We start from the raw sequence: 21,423 nt of genomic DNA, 5'->3' as shown, positions 1-21,423 counted from the left end.
TTGCACGGCGCGGAAAAAAACGTGTTTCGAGAAAAATTCGTTTAAAGTTTTCATTTTTGTACTGTGGTAGGCTCGGAACGCATGGGTTTCAGGACTATCTGGGGACTTTTGAGGCTTCATTTAAGGCTAAGACCACAAAAAATAGTTTCTTCGGTTGATAAATGATTTTTTTAGTGGATACGCTAACCTCAATCAACTAAAATGTCACAATTCAAAATGAAACAAATACTTTTCCACAGAAAAGTTAGCAAAAGTGTTTCAATTCAAAATGCAACAAAATGCAACACTTGGTTTTCTTGAAAATGTTACAACTAAAATGACACAATTCAAATTAAGGCACTTTTAATATTTATGAAACAACTTTTTCCAACAAGAATCACATCACAACTAAAAAAATGTCATTTTTGTCAAATGACTTTTGATTTTAAATGAAACATCTAAAACGACATTTTACGTTCTGGAACAAAAACTATTCAAATTATATCAATGGGCACGTTCAGGAAATATTAGGGACTAAATATTTAGGTAACGTCATTTTTCTGAACAGAAATTTGAGTAAATTGATAATGCACTTTTTACTTGTTTTTCACACAAATAAATTTAATTCTGCTGCCGTAGTTCTGTATTTAAAAACAATCGGCTGTCATGTTGACAAAAAAAAACTCTACTAAATACCTATTTAGGGAAAAATTAATTGCCTAACTTTGCAGTCAGCTTTCCAATAAAATTACATAAATTGGAAGGATTTTTTTATTTGACAGTTGACAGTTGAATCAGAGGCCAAGAAATGACCTAAATATTTAGTCCCTAACGTTTCTGAACCTGCCCAATGGCAACTAGATAAATGTGTTTTTTTTTTAGTTGTGACACTTTTGTGATGCATGTGCGATATGTTCATGTACATTTAAATTTTGAAAAATCATATACAGCAAAACCCGGATAGGTAAGTGCCTCTCGCTTAAGTGCCTTAAACGCATAAGTACCTTTGTTTTTTTAGAACCAACATTTTAAGGATTTTTTCATATAAAATTCATCATTTAAGAACCTTTCGCTTAACGGCCTTCTCCGCTTAATTGCCTGGCATTTCAAATACTTATAATTGAATTTACTTGCAAAAAATTCTTTCTAGTACACATTTGAAACAATTTTGAACTGTAAGAAAAACTTCGTTTCCTAAACCGCTTTAAAATTCAAAAATTCTACTAGGTAAAGGTAGAAATTAACTACTTAGCGATTTTAAACTTTCAAAGTAATTTTGTTTTGTGAAGATTATGTTTTTAGTAATCAAACATGTATTTTTGTATTATTAAATAAATATAGAGATAAGTGCCTATGAGCACTTGAGCGGGTTCTTGTAAGTACCTTATCCGCTTTAGTGCCTATGAAAATGGGGCATTTAAGGGGAGGTACTTATCCGGGTTTTACTGTACTTATTTTATATCTGTTTCGATATTTGTCTTGAAAATATTTTTATCATTTTTTTGAAATATTGACCTATATTTTATCAATAAATAAATCTTGCACCTCAAATGACAAGCCTCAATAAATAAAAACAAAAAAATCTATGAGTCATTTGTGCATTGAACTGGATATTTTTATGAGTCAATTTCGTTGAAAATTACTTCTGTTAATTAACAATCTTTTTCCATAAAATATTCATTAGGTATATTTCGTGTTGACACAAAACTACCAACCCTAGTTTTTAAACGCACTTTCGTATGAATCATAATGTTTTTGTTTTATGTAGCAACCAAATTGTTTTTTTTTTTTGTTTTTCTTTTATACACACTTATATTAATTAATTACTATATCAAAGTAAATCAAACAAAGAACATTGATATTGAAACTTAAACAATGACCCTTTGCTAATAGCAGGTCACATTTATATTGAAATAATTAATAGATTTTAGGAAAAAATAAAAATACTTTGAAGAACATAATTCTATTAAAACAACTGATATAAAAACAAAACTTTTGTTTGCTAAGATCAACAAACAAAGTTAAAAAAGTTTTTAATTTCCTTTTTCCATGTTTTTAAATTGGTTTGAATTTATATACCTTTCCCATCTTCAAAATATCTTTTTCGAATTGAACTGATGCATTCTGTTCCAATTAATTTTTAATTATAGAAACTCAACGCGTCAACAAGAATTTAAAAGAAAATTATTGACCTTAAAAGTTGCAGCTTCAACCGAACGTGACGATAATAGTCTTTCTGGAAAATACTAATACAGTGTTGCCATACACACAGTTTAAAAAGGTTTTAAAAAACGAAATAAAGTTTACTTTGTTATAAGTGTCCTTATTTGATTTTATGCTACGACACATAGCCTTAAAACCAAGAGACGGGCAAGAAGCTTCTAACGATACCTCATTTCTTAAATTGCGATGAACAGTTTCGAAGCTATGATGTCACAGATGAACGTAGTCAAGTTAAAATAAAGCATTTTGTTACCAAAAATGTTTCAAGTTTTCGAAGTGAAAACTTTTTTTTTTTACACTATGAAACGAAATAGGGACAAGAAAAATCAATTGATTATAACTTTTTTGTTTTAAAAGATGAAACTTTTACTGTAGATGGGTAATTAAATAAACTAAATATAAATTAAAAATGTTGCCAATGATCAGCCGTAATCTCAGTTTGAAGTTTCGACATGGTTGGCTTTAACAAATTCTAACTTTTTTTGTAGGCATGGTAGAAATATGATTGGAGCGTTACATAAAAGGTAAAATAATAAGCTTTCAGATTATTTAAAATTTATTATAGATTGTTATTTAAAAAAATTAATTTAATGGTGTTAGAAGAGAAAAAAGATAGATTTTTTTTTATGAAAACTGATTGGATTCAAAAAATTCTAGTTCTTTTTGTATATGTTGTAGAGACATGGTCGATATAAACATTTTCAGCTGAAACAATTAGCTTTCAGATAATATAAAATTTATAAAAGGTTGTCATATAAAAAAATAGATTTAAAGCTGATGGAACAAAAAAGATAGATATATTCGATTTTTTTTTGCAAGGAAAAATGATTTTTTAAGGTTTCACTTCAACCACGTGTAAATTGCACACATGATTTTTTTTTCTTTACACGTATTCAAGAATGTAAAACTTTTCCCAATAAAATAGAGTTCAATACAAAAATATCAATAAATTGGCAACCCTAATGTTTTGCTCCTTAACATGAAAGTAGGTTACCAAGCAACTTTTATGTGAAAGCAGCAGCATGTTTTCGCTATGGCATGCCATGAATTTACTCTCTGTCCAAAGTGTTAAGTTTTTTTTCTTTCTTTTTAATTATCTACCCCCTGTGTTTGAGGTTAAGCTTTTTTTTAAAAAACAACTTCTCCACTTTGCCCTCTCGCATGTAAGTAAGTAGGTACACGCAGAAAATTTATTTCGAACATAAAACTGTTTATTAGATCATCAGGATTAGAAAATAGTACAGCAAACCGGAACAAGTTTACAGATAACGTTTGTTTAACTTTTCAATGCGTTTCACTAAATCGCTATAATACCGCCCGAAAAACCCCATACATTTATATCAGAAGAGTATCTATCAGTTTAAAAAGTTTGTTCTTGTTTTTAGCAGGAGTAGGTACTTCGTATAAATACACACCAGAACCGTGCGTTGCCACCATTTGTATCCTTTAGGAAAGTTTTTGCCTTAAGCTTGTGTGTTTTGTGTTGAAATAGAGGATGTATGTGTGAAAATATTCACAAATTAAAGGATATAAATGGCTGTTTTGGCTGTATTTTATTTTCCACAACCAAAAGCCATTTATTTAATTTTTTGTTTTGAAACACACAAATTTACGAGAGAGTACGTAGGTGAGCCTGATGCATATGGGAAAAGTTTCAATTTTTATTTCAAATAAATGTTACGGTGTTGACACAATATTAATTGCTTCCGAAATTCTCTGATATACGTTTTTTTATATCCGCAAGGCTTGTGTGTAGACTAATTGCACTTCGTACGCGATGAGAAATTTATATTCGTTGTTGTTGTTATTTTTTTTTTTGTTTCCAGTTTAGGTACCTACGTGATCAGCTACATCTTCCACACAAAAATATTGGCTTAATTAACCTCGTAATCAATTATATTAGATAACCAAATATCGAGAAGGAAGCAGCTGTAGCAGAAAAAAGTAACGACAGCCAAAAGGAATGTTTTGCTGAAATTTGAGAATCCTTTTAGAGTCAATATAATGAGTGTTTGTGTGTTTGTTGTTGGTGCCAGTGCCATTAGTAAAATGAAGAAATGCCAAAGGAGAAAAGTTACTCTCAATTAAGATATACAAGCATTCCTTTAGCTTTTAGCCATACAAAAAAGAAAGGCCTATATCGATTTCGTCGCGTTTTTGTACACAGTTTGTTCGTCTTGATTATTTTTACGCTTTTTATACAGTTCTATCATTGAATTACACGACGACGCCACTGTGGTGCCATCAATAACGGTGGCGGTATTCTTTAAGTAATTGGAACTCATATACAGGGTGTCCCAAAAGTAAACGTCGAAACGAAAACGGTAGATAGGGTAGGTGGTGACAGTTATCAGAAAAATAATTATTTAAAAAATCGCAGCCATATATTTTGGGAGTTATGGGCATTTGAAAAAAATTCGAAAATATGGTCACCCTGTGACGGTTTTTCATGTGCCGTGACTACAAATCTTAATTTTTCTCATTTTTTTCTTTTGTTACGGAACCTTGAATAACCCTGCTATCAAATGCATTCAAAAATTTTAACTCAGCTGCATCAGTTTTAAAGAAAATATTACTTTTTTACCCAACTTAATACTAAAAAATTTTACATGACTCTAATTCAATGAGCCGTAGTGTAAAAAAAATGCACTACGATGTTTCGGCAAGTTGCCTCAAAAGTTGGTGTGTTCAATTCTCTTTTCAAAATTTTATAACATTGTTGGGAATATTTCATAAATAACCGAGATAAATTTTTTTTTCTTAAGAAATCCGACTTTTTTATGAGGTAATTTTTCCATACTATTCAAGTTTTGTACCCTTTCAGAACCTTTCAGAATACAAAAACTTAAATAATATGGAAAAATTACCTAAAAAAAAGTCGAATTTCTTAAGAAAAAAAATTTTATCTCGGTTATTTATGAAATATTCCCAACAATGTTATAAAATTTTGAAAAGAGAATTGAACACACCAACTTTTGAGGCAACTTGCCGAAACATCGCAGTGCATTTTTTTTACACTACGGCTCATTGAATTAGAGTCATGTAAAATTTTTTAGTACTAAGTTGGATAAAAAAGTAATATTTTTTTTTAAACTAATGCAGAGAATTAAAATTTTTTTTTTTTTCAAGGTTCCGTAACAAAAGAAAAAAATGAGAAAAATTAAGATTTGTAGTCACGGCACATGAAAAACCGTCACAGGGTGACCATATTTTCGAATTTTTTTCAAATGCTCATAACTCCCAAAATATATGGCTGCGATTTTTTTAATTATTTTTCTGATAACTGTCACCACCTACCCTATCTACCGTTTTCGTTTCGACGTTAACTTTTGGGACACCCTCTATACTTCGCAAGGAAATTAAATATTTGTTTTTAGATATTCTTAAAGGGAACATCGAAAATTACCAAAACAAAAAAAAGGATTTCGTTCTTTTCAAATTAAGTATGCTTATGACACCAAAAAATCATAACCTGAACTTGGTGAATTTTCCGGTTTAGTTAGGCAAATAATTTTTGGTTAACTTTTGTGTACCAAATTTAAAAGGCTTCATACAATGATGACAAATATGTCATCACAACAAAAACCATAACTGTTAAAAAAGGAGCCAAGTTCTCCTATTTGAAATTTTGCTGGCACAAAAAGTACTGATATGTAAAAGTTCTAAGGTTTGGTTTCAAATATGTAGCTACCTACCTATCAATAAAATTTTGACTGTTTACATGTCAATTTTTCTTTTAATTACCAATTTTTAAAGATATTTGAAAAATTGCCAAGAAAACAATCAATTTGAAACCAAACTTTAGAACTTGGTAAGTACACCATCTTAGTACTTTTTGTGTCAGCAAAATTGAATTGAAAATTTCAAATTTTGTCCCTTATATACACTACAAGACACATCACCGTGCCAAATTACAAGTTTCTACCATAGCGGGAAGATGTCCATAATTTTGATGATCTATCAGTGAGTCAGTTAATAAGGGTGTAGTGCCAAAGTTGCTAGAGAACTTGGCTGGGCGTAGTGCCCCTTGATTTCAAGTTGGAATATTTCAAAAACTCGAGCTGCCTGATTTCAAGTGAGAGTATGATCGTTAATCAGTAACCTCAAGTTAGTGAGAAACTTAAAAGAAAAAAACTCAAGGAACAACATTAAAGTTTGATGACACTAATTGATCCGACTCCTTTTCAAATTCAATACATTTTATACGATATAACAACTCGTGCAAACAAATTTGCAGAAAATATTAAACCGAATTAAAAATATTCTACAAAAATCTCATTTGTTAAAGAAAATTTCATTAAAATTAAACAAATTTAAAAAAAATTGTCAGGGATATAAAAACAAGTATTAAAATATTTTTTTCAAAATTATTAGGTGTTTTTTTTTATTTTTGAATATTATTAAATTTTGTGCATGTACCTATTATATTTTGTTTAAATTTGACTCAAAGAACTTCTTTATAAGTATATCGCCATATTTGTTGGACCAGCATTCTATGTAATGTAATTTAAACATTCTTACAACTTTGGGAAAACATAAAAATCGTGTCCTTGATCGAAGAATTTGGGTTTGTTTTAGACTAAAACTTCTATTTTTATAAATATAAATGATGGATTATTCCTGAAAAAATACAGAAATTAACTACCTACTGTTAAACTTTTGTATATGCGAAACCAATTCCTTTAAGAAGTTTATAACACAGAGAAAAATAGACCACATAAAATAGAACAAAAACAATAAGATTTCTCTATAGTTTTCATCCAAGAAGGAAACCTTATTAAAACAATCGGGTTTTCCTTATTGTTTTAAAATCTGCAAAAAAATAAAAAAAACGATGACCAGGCTGGGAATCGAACTGGAGACTTCAAATCATTAGTCGCCCACCTTACCACCTTACCACCTGAACCAACCTGCCATGAAAATATTGATCGCGATTTTTGTTCTAGTGCTAAGTTGCAAAAAAAATCAACTTTTCAGTCAAATTTTAATAAGATTTTCTCTATAAAAATAATAAGAAATCTCCTTAAAAAAACCTTATTAATCGTTGATTTTAATAAGATTTCCTTATGAAATGTATGGACGGTAAAACAATATGGCAATCTGTTAGTTTTTAGCGGGTCATATTTTTCTCTGTGAAGAAAACAACAACAAAAAAATATATTTTTTTAAGACACATTTTTTTTTCTCTGTATCTGTTGACCATTAAAAAATTCATGTCAAAATTAGGAAAATTATGTTTTTCCAAAAGTAAACGATACCCGAACTGGGTTTTATGGTTTTTCTCATAGTTTCTAGAGCAATATAATTGGCCGAAATTAAAAAAGAACCACACTGCAGGCACCAGCTTTCCAACAAAAAGAATTATCAAAATTGGTTCACTTAGGTAGTCCAAAGTTTAAAAAAAAAAACAGACTAATTGAATCTCCTCCTTTTTGGAAGTCGGTAAAAAGAGAAAAATAATTTTTAACAATATTTCTTTTTAACTTATCCATAGAACAAATTTTATTGAAATAGAGGTCTTGTTTCGGCTTTCGGATAGAGAAAATTAATTTTTTTACAAAAACTTCCAAGTGACAGTATGTGTTAATAAGAAAAGAGGTTAAATTTCATAAATTCTTAGGTATGTGCTTGAGTTTTTTTTATTTATTTTAATACGAATAATAAATTTCGTAAAATTACGAAAATATGTGAATTTTCGTAATATGAAAACCTTCATCATTTAATGAAAACGTTTCATACACTTTTTCTCCCTTTTTAGTTCCAAAAAAATCCAATTTAATGAAAAGATTCATCAATTAACGAAAAATTTCATACTCATTTTAAAGAATAAAAATAAGAATTTGTTCCTTACTTTATCAAAGTTTTAAAACGAAAAAATTCATTAACTTATGAAATTCAAAATTAACTTCATATACTAATGAAATATTACATCGGCTTATGAAAAATACATCAGTTAACGAAAAAAAATCGTGGCCTTACAAAAAAAAAAAAAACAAAACGTAGGCTTGGGTGCATTTCTGTTTTAAATGATTAAAAATTCAATCTTGCTGGATATAGTTCACATTAGGTTTTTGTTTAAAAATCTATCTAAGTTGAGCTAAATATAAAAAATATTTGCGTATTGACAAGGTGTCTCACGATAAGTCAACTGATGAGTCCAAGTGAACTCCACTGGGACGAAACGCCAATTTATTAAAAAAATCAAAATATGTTTTTTTTATGGTTAAAAATTTTCAGCGGATTTTCTTAATTTCAGTTTTTTTTAGGTATATGAAATGAATGAAAAATTTCGTAGGTTAACGAAAAAATTCGTTATTCTACGAAAAGAATGCATGTATAATCTACTAAAAAAAAAATAATTAATACAACGAAAAGTTTCGTAGCTAAAGAATATTTTTTCGTAATTTAATTTAAATATTCATAAAATTTACGAAAAAATTCGTTAGCTAACGAAAGTTCCTTTCATAAATTAATCAAAAAATACATTGACTGACTAAAAATATCACCGTGGTTAGTTAAATTTTACGTTAATCGATGAAAAAATTTCGTAAAATAATGTAAAAATTCATTAATTCTCGATCAAAAAATTTTATGAAAAATTTCATTAAAATACTACAGTTTTCGTTGATTGATGAAGTTCTTCATTAACGTATGAAAGCCATTTCGTTGAGCCAATTAAATTTTTCATCGGCTGAAAATTAATTCAATTTTCGTTGGCTCAACGAATTTTTTCGTTGTATTTACTTAAGGATTTGGTTCAGTGTAGGTATTATACCAAAAAAAAAAAATAAATTTTTTTAAATAATTTTAATCGTTGAAGTTTTCATCTGTTTCAAAAAAGTTATTTTAGTATTTCTTGATAGGTAATATGTTTAGTATCCAGTGTATTGGAATCATAGTTAAAAATCAAATTTAAAAAAATAAGCATAGACATTTTTTTTTTTTTTTTCAAAATACGATCTTTAAATTTTATGAGTTAAAATCTTAAAGAAAAGTAAAACACACTTAGTCTTCAAAACAAATATATTTTTTGTTTTTGTAAACAAGTGTTATCGTTTAAATTACCTATTCAATACAAATATTTTTAAATATATTTAGGTAGGTACTTTTTTAAAGTCCTTTACATTATTTTTCATTAAAAAGAAACTGCATCCTTCTTATTCTTCTAAAAAATGATAATTTTTTGTTTCTTAAAAAGTATGAAAAAAACTTTCTATAATTTCGCAAGCTGGGGTTACCTTTCCTTCCTATTAAATTATATTATAAGTACAATTTAAAAACATAATAAGTAGGTAGGTTAGGTACCTACCTACATAAATATCAACATCTACCTCTACATATCGTATTAACACCCTCAAAGATTTATTTTCCCAAAATAAAACGTAAAAATAAACAAAAATCTCCTACCACACATTATCAAAATAATTTCCAAACCATATCTCATTCCTCATTTTACATAATTTCAAATTTTATCACATTTCCGGTTTTTACTTTTTTTCTGACCTATACCCATTTCCATTTGTGTATACCCAAAAATAAAAACAAAAATGTGCCAAAATAACAGATAAGTCCATTTAACAAAGTCCTAATTTCATTCAATTACTTTACAAAAAAAAAAAAAACAATCCAAACAGATTATAATCCTTATCTCTGTTATAAGGTTAGAAAGGTATAAAGATACAGATACCAAAAAAAAACCTAAGCTAAACTTTTTGATAAGAATACACATTCATCTTATTGTAGATACCCAGACCCACCCACAACAAACGCAACGATAACGTATAAATACACCTTACACAAAAACACAACAAAAAAAAGAAAAAAAAATTATGAAATATTATAATCTCCCTCTGACTCATTCATTTTCTGCTCTGTGCTGAATAAATTTGAATACGACCATAGTGAGCAAAAATTGTCATCTTGTCCTCATGATAGAAAAAAAAAACTACACGCATACCTCAGTCAATTTAAATTAATAACAAAAAACTACTCTAAATTGTAGTGTTTTTTTGTTGTTTCTGTATACTGTATTCTGTCGTCATTTTCAGACAAAACAAAAGCAAACACAAAAAACTGTCTGTGATCCTTTTTTTTTTTAATTTATTTTTGTTTAAAAATTTACATCGAATGAAATAAACTTCCCTGAGAATGACCAACTTTTTCCCAAATTAACTTCCATGTTAATTAATTAATTTGTCGCGCATTCAACACGCATAGTTTGCCAAACAAAAAAAAAAACTACAAATATTTTTTTCTCAATTTTTTTTGTGTAAAATAAAAAAAAAATAAATAAATATCAACACTTACATCATTCAGTTGTACAGCATTCGAAATATTTCATCCATCCGGATGTGTACAAGTAAAAATGAACAAAAAATAAAGCAAAAAACAAAAAACTGTTGTTGGTAATCCACAATATATTATGAGAGTTTCAGGGGGGTTGAAGAGCTATAGCAATATAACTTTAACTAGTCGCAGTACAGCAGCGCCCTCTACACACACCCTGCTTTTTTTTACACAGTCGGTCGAGCACAGAGGGTTGTTGTTGTGTTGCTCGATAATATTTTTGTTGGTTTTGCTCCTTATGGAGAGTTGTGTGTATGGCCGAATGTATCTCTGTGTGATGTTGTACTTTTTGCAGCCTTTTTCCTCTATACTCTCAGTACACTGTAGTGTTTGCACTTTATTTTTTTTTTTTTTTTATTTTATTTATATTTTTATTATTTTCTCTCCTTTATGCTAGACCTAGACCATCACTACACCAACCACCCTCTTTCTCGTTTCACCGCACTATACAGAAAGGATCTCTTTTTTTACACACACATATACACTTTTCTTTCTTTGGGGTGGGGGTTGTAAAATCGCAGGCTTTATTTTTTTCAAAAGGACGACGACAAGAAGAAAATAGAAGAACTGCAACAAAAAAAAAAAATCACCAGCAGGTTGGTATTTTATGCAAATAGCATAAATAAGATATTCAATTTATTTCACTTTGTGAGATTTAAAAAAAAGGATATAATAAATATGTACAACAACAACAACAACAGTCGCCATAAAATTTTACACAAAACAGAAAGAAAAAGGAAGTAACACCAACCAACAATAAAAAAATAAAGAAAATCTAATACAAATCGATTTTGTTTTGTATCTTAAGGATTCGTATATCCTTATAAAACCGAAGTTAAGGATCTTTATCGATAATAATATCTGTGGTAAAGATTGATTCGCGACCACACAACTTTCATCCTTAAATCGTCATCGTCACAAACCAAAAAAAAAAACAATGCAAAAAAAAACTCAATTATCGAGCAGAAATATAAAAAAGGACGAAATGCCAAGGGAGGATATCTCCTTTTTTTTCCTTTTTAAATTTTTATGAAAAAAAGGACGAATTTTAATTACATTCACTGTAGTTTTCCTCAATTATTTATATTTGTTTTGATTTAATAATTTGTTTATAAATGGTAATTCAAGATGAGCGGACAATCTATCTCTTCTGCGGGGTGTTAAAAATTAAAGGGGGGAATTTCCCTTATCAAGAGAGATGAAAATTCGAAACGCACTTTGTCGCGACACTCGGTAGACTGAAGAAGAAACTAACTGATGAATGTGGAACTTTTTTTTTCACTGTGTTGTCTAGTTGTATTGAGTGTGTGAAAAATTTTAGTGAAAAGTTTATTTTACCCACCCAAATACAAACGAATGTTGTATCTACAATTTAACAATAATTTATTCTCTCTTTCTCTTTGACGATGCGATAGAATTTTATACAAACAATAATAATATACAACCTACAGAGACAGTGTATGCGGAAAGCTTTTCCACCCCCACAACAAAAAACGCATTGATTGCTTTTGTATGCGCATGTTTTTTAAAATTTTTACTTGTGTGTTGGTGAGAGAGAGAGTTTTGACTGCACAAATATTTTGAAAAAAAAAAAAAATCAACCCCCTCAAAATAAAGTTGTGTTAGGGAGGGATGATGATGATGAAAAATTTACCCTTGGGTGCATAAACAAAGTCCAATATTCAAACATTGGCAACACTGATTGGATTTTGTTTGGGCGTTATGGGGTTGTATTGTTTTTTTTTTTTGGGGGGGGGAGTTAGAGGGGGGGTTCATATTTTGGTGACTTGAGAAATGATCCCGTTGTTTGGTTCAATTATTGCAACAAAAAAGTGTAGAAACTTCCAAATACAACAAGCAGAGGGCGCTTACTAACAATCCATTCCATAGGTACCTTAAATGACGACATTCGAGCGGAAATATTGGAGAAAAACTTTTTTGTTCGGACAAAATTGTACACAAAATAAAAAAATATAAAAAAAAAGAAAGTCAGTGTCAATGGTGTAGAGTCACTGTAATTTTTGGTTTAAATTAATTTTTTTTTTTTTTGTTTTCATTCATTTTTTTTTTTTTTTTTTGTAATTTCTTTATGTTATGACCTTGGCAAAGCTGAGTGCACAGCTCACAGCACAGCAGCATGAATTGTAGATATGCTGAATTTTTGTGTTGAATTAATAATGAGGCTAGAAACAGAAACAAAAAAAGAGGAAGTAGGTAGAGGTATTGTAGAAGTAGGGAAAAATACATATTTTAATTAATTTATTAATCAGAAAGTACTTTTCAAATTGATAATTTAATTTTTTTTTTTTTGTCATTCATACTTACTATGACTTCCTATATAGAGAAAGGTACCTACCTACGTTTTGTTATACTTGATTAGGAAGTTTTTTTGTGACTTAAGATGGAATGTGTTTAGGTTTGTGTGATTATGAAGACATTATAGTGGGGTGTTGGGTCGTCGTTATATCTAGTTAGTTTGTTTGAGTTATGTGTACGTTTTTTGAATAATCATTAGAGTTTTCATTAAGGTACTTATAATTAGGTGTGTTTGGTGTAGTTGGATTTAGAAAGGTAAAAATACGTACAAAAAACAAAATAAATTATCATGATGTTTTATGGAGTATGGCAGTGGTGATGATATGATGGGATAGGGGTTACCTAATTTGAAGTTCAAGTCGGACGGCACTTTTTGTTTAGATCGGTAGATAGTAGGCTCTTCAACTAATGGGTGGCGTCATTTTATTGTTTTGATGTAAGAAACGATAACTTTTTGAATAGATAATTTGATTCCTATTAACAACTCTAAATTAAGTTACTTATCATAATTTACATTTTGATTTTAGAAAAATGTTGAGTAATGAAAAATCTGTTGTGAAGTACCTATAGTTTGAATTTTAATAATTAATTGCGTTTGTTTGGAATTGAAGTGGGTATGTACATTAGGGTACTTCTTAAAAATCAATTTTCGAAATTTTAATGGGACACCATTTCATTTTGTTCTTTCTGCCTTAAATATAAATTTTTTTAAATTTCTTCCAATTTTAACACGTTCAAAACAAAAGTTTTGAAAAAAACAGAAAATTTTGTGTTTTTTCTCAGAAAATTTTAAAATTTGTAATCAGTGCCTACGTTCTGTAACTCTCGCATCGAGAAATTTCTCGCATGAAACACGCAAATCGGAACAAAAATAATGTGAATCGACACAAAAATCATTTTCTCACATTCGTTTGTTTCTATAAACAAAATTTTTCTCGCCTTGAAACATTTCTGAATGAAAATGCTTGACAGACTGGAAAAATGTGAATAAAACTGTGTCTGTAAGAAAATAATCGAGAAAATTTCTCGATTGAACTGCCAAAATTTCTCACAAGCAAAAAGGATGCGAGAAAGTAAGATATTTGAAAAAAAATTGATAATCTTGCATTAAATGTGAGATGTTACTACTGAAAATGTGTTCACGTTAATTTATTTCTGTGTCACTTAAATTTTCAAAATAAAAAAAAGAATATTAAAGAAAAAAAATGAAAAATTTTCATGTCCTAAACGTGATTTGAACTCGGTACCCTCTACTCGCCGACCGAATGCTCTTCCTTCGGACTACCGAGCCTTGGGATATTTAATGTAAAACTATGTCCATATGACCTTTTATGGCCAAAGGTAAAAATATTTTCCCTTTTTTTGACAGTTTCCAATATATTCCAATGGAATAAAAAACTTACAGGGCTGCTTCTCACATCGAGATACAGACACAGGTTATTTTTCCAAATAGAGAAACGTTTGGAATTTTTGTTTCAAAATTTTTCGATGCGAGAAGTTCTCGACTGAGTTATAGAACGTAGGCACAGAATTATGTAAAATACTTTATATTAAATCTTTAGCTGTTTTGAAAGAAATTTTGATAAAATACCTACAGCAGAATAAAAATGACGTTTATTTTGAATATTTTTTGAATTTGACATTTTTATTTTGTTATTCTGTAGAATAGCTAACTGAGTGATCTTTCTTAATTGAAAAATTCGATGTTTTTATCTGATTGCTTATGAGCCTAATATCTTTATTCGTTAGACAGTTAACTGACTGTTTATTAGATGATTGAAAAAATCTGGTCTTAAGCGTACTTTGCATTGTTTTCCCTACTATAAATCATTAAAAAAAAATTTTTGAAATTGATCATTTTTTATTTTACTTACCTAAATCTTTAGTGAATGGTAGCGACCCCTTAATTTTAATATAAAAATCGGAAAAAAAATATCATATAATGTACTATGCTTATATGGTAGAACATAATGCAGAGGTGTCCCATCAAAAAATAAGAAGCACCCGAATGTACATATGTACAATGTTAAAACAAAATTATGAAGTTAAAAAATTTTTTTTTCATGGTTGAGTTATTCGATAAGTTATTAACTTTGCTTAAGTTCTTGTTTCTGAACATAAAAATGAAACGATATAAGAAAAATGAAAAATTTGAAAAATACATGGCTTGTAAATTACAGTTATATTTTTTACATTTTTACCCGGAAAACCCCATTAATTAAAGTGCATTTATGATGTTCATGTATGGGTGACCCAGTACCTTTTTTTTTATTCACATTCGATAGAGAATTGGCTGAATATCATAACCCTGATTTTTCGTACTCGTTAAATTCACGTTTTGGCCGCCGCCATTTTGATTTTAGTTTTTATTAAATAATATCCCGACTTCTATTCATTCTAGTTCCTAGAAAGAAGTTGGTGGGTAATACAATTAACGTTAGCAGTTAAATTTTCCAACTTTTATATTAAGAGCACTTTTTCGATATATTAAATTTAAAGGTCTTTCCATTGTAACGGGTGTGACGAAGTTACTTCATTTTCAAATAAGGTATATTCGGTATTTAAGAGCTTCAATAATATATTAAGTTGCAAATACAAATGTATATTTTTAAAATAACATTTGGCTAACCTGTCTTTCAACGTCACAAACTTTTAAGATTAGATGTAACGGGTGTGACGTTAGAAAATCGATTCAGTCGTCTTATGAATGACTTTTTTTCTTCATTGTTTTTTTTTTTTTTTAAGAATAAATTAATGAAACACTTTGTTTATCACATATTTCGTCACCCTAAAGCAAAATTGTTCTAAGTCACAAAAAGCAAATTTTACAGATAACGATTTTTAAGTTTCAAATTGGTTTAAAGCCACAATTTTCTGCTTGTTTGCCATTCAAGTTATGTTTTTTACAAAGTTTGTTCTTTTCTCTTGAATAAAATATACAAGTTTACCTCATTAGTAGGTGCCTACTATTTTAAAATATTTTTTTAAAACTAAAAACCCAAAATTGGTCATAGAACAATTCCTATACAAGTACGTTTTTTCCTTAAATAAAAAGTGGATTTAGAACAAAATGGAATGGGACTTAGAACAATAAAGAATACTCGGGCTCATTTTCAAAAGGCTACTTCCCTGTTTTTATTGTTCTATGTCCCATTAAATTATATTATCTGCGGAATAAAATTTTTTTGAAAAAAAAACGGTTTTCAAATTCGGAAAGAGCACCTTTAAATTAGTAAAACTGCATCATTAACTCATTTTCGGTAAAAAGTGGATTTAGAACAGTTTTTCTTTACGCAAAACTCAAAGTCAAAAATTATCATTTGAATGAAAAAATGAAGAGCCCTTATAAATTAATATCTGAGCAATCAAAAAAGATATATACATTTTTTAAATTCAGTTACAAAGAATAACAATTCTTCTAAAATTCAAGACTTTAACGAAGTTTGTACAAGTGCACCTAAAGTAAAGTAGCTTAGATTGATAAAAAATAAAGTTTTATTAAAAAAAACACACACAGAAAAATAAAGCCAGTTCTTCAATAAAAAAAAACATAAGTGAATTTAACAATTTAAAAAAAGTAGGTACACCACCTGATTACTTCTATTAAGAAGTATTTTAACAAGGACTTCATTCAAATAAATAATATTGTTTTTTTTTTATCAAATAAAAATAAAATTTTGTTTTTAGAAATTAAAAAAAAAAAAAAAATATTTTAAAAAATCTGTTTTTGATTTGGAGGTCACCTAAGACATTTTTTAACAAAATTTCGTCTTTGAGGATAAGTCAGAACTTAAAAAAGAAATTTGTATAGGTACTCTTTGGAAATAAAAATAAAAAAAGTTTAGAATGATTTATTAAAAAAATGTTGGTTATTACAACTTCTTAGTTTGTAACATTTCTTTTTTACGAATAACGCCAATACTTGAACTGATGATTAATTGAATACATAATATTTTCATGCAGATGCATTAGCGTCTCAAAGATATTTCCCAAAGTATATAAAGTTAAACACACGAGCTTTTTTTATACGCATACTACCTACCGTGATTTGCCGGATGTATCCAATATTTCGCAGCTTTGGTCTTTATTCGAGATTCAGATAATGGATTCCTTGCAACAACTTCCTGTGGTGACCATCCAACGACCTGATTAAATCTGTATATAGCACATCTTTAACTAACAGTCACTCAAAACTTAGGGTGAAAATAATCTGGATATCGTCGAACATAATTTTATTCCAAATAATAATGCAAAAACTTTCCTAAACAGTTACTAAATCACTATCAAAAGTGTTTTGCACAAAATTTCGAAATAAATTGAATGTAATATTGGGATAACACACACATAATAATTGTATATGAAAGTCACGTCTCCATAATGAGGACAATATACTCTTTTATATCTAATACGAAAAAGTCCCTTTTTTTTTCTTCCTTTAACCATACCTAGTCAGCGATTTTTCCATATTCTTCTGCTCAACAACAACTATAAAAGGAAGGGTGAGGGTGACATTTTTTTGGAAAAACAGGAGTAAAGTATAAAATTGTAGATGTGAGGCAGCAAAGTTAGTGGGGTTGACGACGACAACGACGAAGAGGTTTGAGGGTGGAAAGAGTGGATTTTCGAAAATATGTGCGCTTTGCTTATAGCTAGTTTTTGTTTGTTATTGGGTTTGGTTGTTCGAGTGGAAATGTGGTTTTACATTGAAACGCATACATTATTGTTGCCTATCAAACAACAGCCATCTCTAAGCTCCCTCCAGTATGAAACTCGTATAGACGCAGTTTGCACGTGCAACAGCAGCATCAGGCAACAGCTAACAACGTTATTGGATTTTTGAGGTGGGAGTGGGGGTGGCGGCATGACGTTGGCAGCGCAGCGCGATTTCTTCCTTAAGCTCGTAGAGTTACTGTTATTCTATCAATGCTCCTTTGTACAGCTTGCAGCTCGTCCTTATATTCCTTATTCAATGGCAACAATTTTAATTTTGTAAAAACTTTCTTATCGAAGTTAGCTATTCACATTCACGCCAAGCATATGATTGGTGCCGTTGCGTTGGTCTCGGTCTGTCCATAAAAGAACCGAAGAAAAATTGTACTGAAAATTGAAGCGAACGGATAAGGAAAATACGGAAATAGTGTTGCGAGAAAGCAGGATGAGTTCTAGGAAATTCCGAGAACATTTCCTTCTGCACGTATTTTAAACAGCGTCAGTAGATTTATACAAAATATTGGGCTTGGGAAAAGTTCGGGTGGGTTGTTTATGTTCATATAATGACGACAATAACGACGATGACGACGAGTACAACAACGGACGGACGGTGTGGATGAGAGGATTTTTGTGAAGCTATTTACGACCCTTGTCGTAATGTAAGCGAGATCCGAGAGAGAGGTTACAACAAGCAGAGGAGGAGGGTTGAATTTTAATTGCAAATAAAAAATAAAAGAAACATGTCGCTCTGTTTTCATGTTCTAGCCGAGAAGTGAGAGGAGGAAAAACCATCAGCTTCCTTCGCAGCGGAGTGAAGGCAAAGTCCAGGATTACTTCTATACTCTGTATAGCACTCTTCTCGCTGTATGTTGATAATGTTTGTTTTATTATTTTCGAATGAATTGTTGTTGCTTAAACTGATGGCTGCTTTTTCGTCCTGGCAGAGCTATATTTTGTTTGAATTGCGAAAACAAGTTGTTGTTAAAATATGCTTTAAGGCCTGAGGCAATAAAGAACGACATTGATGCAGCACAGCAGCGCAGCGGCGCGGAACGTGGCGGGTTTAACTGTGAAGTTTTAATTTTTATTAAGGGCAAGGGGAATTCATTATGGAGGTCAAGTGGATGAAGGTTGTCTTTTTTTTTCGTTTTTTGTTTGTTTTTTTAGAAATTTTATTATTTTTTAGGTGATGATGATGATGAAATTGTTGGATTGTTCTTTTCTTAGTTTCTTCTTTTAAATTTAAAATAAAAGAGAAAAGCTCGTTATGTATTAAGGGAACAATTGGTATTTTATTAGACAAATAAAGTTATATACAAAAGTTAGTAAAATATAATTTATTATAATATGCTGCTGTGATTAAGACTTTAAGGAGTTTTATTAGGAAACTTTTTAATTGGAATTTATAAATAAAAAGCGTTTTAGGATTTTTTAATGGAGCTATAATACTTAAACGTATATTCTCTTGCTAATAATATAATTTAATAAAACATGCCTATCTCAAAATGGCTAAAAAAAAATATTTAAAGTGTGCAATACTAGATGCAGTAGTTAGTATAATTTAAAACCAAATTTTGTCATAATGTGTCTGAAGTATATGTTGATTCTTTAGTTCCTTAAGGTGCATTTTCTTGAGAACTACCTATTATTTATATAAAAATTGATGAATTCTCTGTCTCAGCTGATTTTTTTCTAATTTATTTTTTAAGGATTTGATCAACTGTCACCATGTGGCAATATCTATATATTTGAAGAAACTAGTCAAATAAATGAAGACTATGAATGTTCAATTTTTCCGGATAATAAAAGTTGTAAAGCAACAACTGTTCAGTAGTTAGGTATCTATAGGGGAGAGGTGCGGACAGTGAGACACCCTTTTTTTAAATTGGTATATCTTAGAATGTTTTCAAGATAGCTTAACGAAAATTTGAAGTGAGTTTAAAACATATTTTATCTTAATGTTGCAAAAAAACTTATAGTTAAAGAATGAATGAGGGCATCACATTGGACTAAAATGTAGAAAAAGTCAAAACGTCTCACTGTGATCAGTGAGACATTCTTAGGTGAAAAAAAAATTAACGAAAACGTCAAATAATTAGGTAATTGACAAGTATATACTTAATTAATTTATGTTACTTTAACCCATTTATTCAAAAAAAAAAATAACAAAAAGCCAACAAAAAAAACGAAAGAAAAAACAATACGAAATCATTTTGAAGTCATGCTAAAATAATAGATTTTTTAAAAATCTATATGTCTCACTGTTTGCTTTTTAATAATGTCTCCCTGTTTACTTTTTGTCATTTTTCGGAAAAATATAAAATTACAAAAAACGAGAAGGAATTCTAATTCAATGATATTTTTTTATGAAAGAACATATAAATATAATGCATATGTAAAAAAAGTTCTGTCCACTAACCAGATTTTTTTGTGTTATACACTCTTTTTATAACACTCCAAAAACTACTTTCACCTGATTTTGTGTGATATTTTACGGCGTGAGAAAATGGACAGCTTTAATTAATTTGAATAAGTAAAAAATTACTTTTTTTTTTTTTTTTTAAAGATAAAGAATTATTTTCTTATACTCATTTATATGTTGTTTATTTAACAAACGTTTTCGGGAATTCTTCAAATCTTCAGGTTCAAGCAAATAATAAATATTTAATTAAGTCGGGACAAAATTAAAAGACGCAGACGGGGAAATAAACGTTTTGACCCAAACTAGCGTTACTGTGCTTATTTTCAGAAAAGAGAAAAATGGATTGTTTCACTGTTTGCACCGTCTCACTGTTCGCACCCTTCCCTACTTTAGAAGATTGTGCAGTTTTTCAAACCAAAGCTATAGAACTTAAAAGAGCCGTTCAGCTCATTATGTTCAACCAAATTATGGTTTTTGCATTAAAAAAAAAGCTCAAGCGTGTAAGCGTATGCCAAAACAGGAAAAACATGAAATGATATGGGAGTCTATTTCACTTTATTTAGGTGAATGGACAATTTTCTACAAAAATTGAAAAAAAGGAGAGAATTTACAAAAGCTTATTTATTTATTTAGCTTATTGCAATCGGAAAACTTAAATTCTATTTTACAAACTAAATGTTAACAAATTATTATTATTAAACAAAAAAAGAAAGAAAATAATATATATAAGAAATATGTATGTACATGTAGGTAAGTAAAAAAAAAAAATTATCGCTATTTGAATAAAATGCACGACTGGGTCGCACGAACTTGCTCTTAGAGTTAAAGTTGCTTAAATTTTTAAGACTTTTTATATAGAAATTTGGAAAAAAAAAATAAATATCGTTTTAAAAAAAAAAATAAAATAAAATATGAAATCAAATTGCCCTCCAAAGTAAGTAGGTATGCAGTTTTGATTGATATATTAAGATGCATTTTTAGAAAAAAAATTTTCAAAATCGTTAGAGCCGTTTTTTAAAAAACTAATTGTGTTAACAAATTATTATTATTAAACAAAAAAAGAAAGAAAATAATATATATAAGAAATATGTATGTACATGTAGGTAAGTAAAAAAAAAAAATTATCGCTATTTGAATAAAATGCACGACTGGGTCGCACGAACTTGCTCTTAGAGTTAAAGTTGCTTAAATTTTTAAGACTTTTTATATAGAAATTTGGAAAAAAAAAATAAATATCGTTTTAAAAAAAAAAATAAAATAAAATATGAAATCAAATTGCCCTCCAAAGTAAGTATGCAGTTTTGATTGATATATTAAGATGCATTTTTAGAAAAAAAATTTTCAAAATCGTTAGAGCCGTTTTTTAAAAAACTAATTTTTTATAAATAATTTTTTGGAAAAAAAGTTTTAAAATAAAATTGGTATGC

At 29.1% G+C, this 21,423-nt stretch overlaps 1 protein-coding gene across 5 annotated transcripts in view; it reads right to left on the bottom strand.

The window, feature by feature from the left end:
- LOC129907322 (kazrin) overlaps positions 1–11,458 on the bottom strand; it is a 186,630-nt gene extending 175,172 nt beyond the window's left edge. For 2 of the 5 annotated variants that reach the window (XM_055983448.1, XM_055983449.1), the window contains exon 1: positions 10,510–11,458. The gene's annotated coding sequence lies outside the window, so the exon portion shown is untranslated. The remainder of the gene's footprint in view (positions 1–10,509) is intronic. The other 3 variants (XM_055983445.1, XM_055983446.1, XM_055983447.1) reach the window with 2 other exon arrangements.
- Between the last annotated feature and the right edge of the window lie 9,965 nt (positions 11,459–21,423).

This window comes from Episyrphus balteatus, chromosome 1 (genome assembly GCF_945859705.1).
Source record: "Episyrphus balteatus chromosome 1, idEpiBalt1.1, whole genome shotgun sequence".
Taxonomy (NCBI): Eukaryota; Metazoa; Arthropoda; class Insecta; order Diptera; family Syrphidae; genus Episyrphus; species Episyrphus balteatus.
Note: the sequence above shows the minus strand (reverse complement) of the source record. Positions and strands in the feature narration are given on the sequence as shown.